Source organism: Populus nigra, chromosome 10 (genome assembly GCF_951802175.1).
Source record: "Populus nigra chromosome 10, ddPopNigr1.1, whole genome shotgun sequence".
NCBI lineage: Eukaryota > Viridiplantae > Streptophyta > Magnoliopsida > Malpighiales > Salicaceae > Populus > Populus nigra.
Window position 1 is genome coordinate 3,622,884 of NC_084861.1, and position 1,609 is coordinate 3,624,492.

Here is a 1,609-nt window from a genome sequence, read left to right on the forward strand (position 1 = left end):
GTTTGAGTTAATTTTATTATTATCCTTTAATTTTTTAGATTTTTATCTTAATTTTAAATTTTATGGTCTGTTTTTTTATTTTATTTAAAATTCTGATTTTTCTTGCTCGTAAAAAGATTAGTTTATCGTAAACCCTTAAAAGAAGCAAGCTACATTAGAGAGAAAAAAAATTAGTAAGAAAGTGTGAAATATAGCCAATTCTTTTTTTTTTCTTTCTGTGTTGTTTCCATCTACGAAAGTCTAAGCAAAGGCGAAAAAAGAGCACTGCATACAAGCATATCCTCCCATACATCAACATTCAACAGTGGTACATGAATCATAAATGGGTTCTAGACTTCTAGTAAAAGAGATAAGATAATTGACATCCACGAGAATATCTGCCATGATAATGGGGGACCCTCAAAGAGATTTTTCAGCGGCATGAATCGCGATTCAAAGTAAACAGAAAGTGGATGAGGATAAGAAGGAGATTCACCTATGGGGGGAAAGACGGGGTCCTATTGATAGTATTTTCTTTTACGGAGTGGTTGAAGCATTATCAAAAGTTATAGTAACTGCAGGTGGGACGTTGATGGTGATGTTTAGTGCTCCCGTGAAATGATATAGAGAGACATATCATATCCTACTACAGGTTTCAAACACAATCCATAGCCCATCACCTTTCTTATCTTTATCCATTTCAATCTCCCAGCATCTTCCAAATCTCAATCTTCAATCTTTCACTTGGAGGTAAATAAAGGCTCACGCAACAAGAAGTTCGTTGATAGAACTTTCATGGCCATATAATCAGGATATCCTTCGGTGGTTCAAGACATTCAGTATTTCGTTTATAGTTTTTGTTTGATAGGTCAATATATACCAGTCCTGAATTATTTATATCAAGTCTTGTTACCTTCTTATGTTCATATGGCATTGACTCAAGTCTCAGGTTGCGGGACCTAAAAGCATGGAGAGAGGGCAGATATTCAACAAGATCATGAAGGTAGAGATTCCATCGGAGACTGAAAGAATATCGAGTGGTGGCACAAAGTTTACTTCTGGGCTTCAAAGACAGTCAAGCGCTACAAAGAGCAATTGCCTATGCTCTCCAACCTCCCATGCTGGTTCTTTCCGGTGCAGGTTACACCGTGCCCCGAGCCTTCAAAGAACCAAAAGCATTGACTCTGCTTCTCTGCGAGACTCTGAAACTAAGATCAATACGACAGCTGATGGTGCTAGCAATTTAAACACAATTGAGGCCCAGTAATTCACATGAACGTATCTATGTACACCTGTAAGTGTGCAACTGCAGTTGTTTGCTAGCACAGTGGTCTTGAAGCTGTACATTTTCCATTTCCATTTTCCTTTTCGTTTCTTACTGTATAAATAAAAAGTTACCTATTTCTACGTCTCTCTTGCGTCTCTCGTTCAGATCAGGAAAAGAAGAGGGGTTCTGCAGGTAAATTGCTGCATGTCTTTTTACACAAGGTGAACGTAAAAGCTGGTTTTGACAATATACTGGTCAGGATTGCAAGGAACAAGTTCTTGTTAGCATGTAAATGGAATGAACTAATAGTTTTTGTTATCGTCGGTCTCCAGGCTATTCATCAATATTTTCTAGTAATTCTGA

General features: G+C 37.4%; 1 long non-coding RNA gene across 1 annotated transcript; it reads left to right on the top strand.

Annotated features, from left to right (window-relative positions):
* Positions 1–397: 397 nt before the first annotated feature.
* LOC133704848 (uncharacterized) lies at positions 398–1,390 on the top strand. The gene is made up of 2 exons (XR_009844134.1): positions 398–847; positions 929–1,390. It is a non-coding gene; the product is annotated as an uncharacterized LOC133704848 (long non-coding RNA).
* The last annotated feature ends 219 nt before the right edge of the window (positions 1,391–1,609 follow it).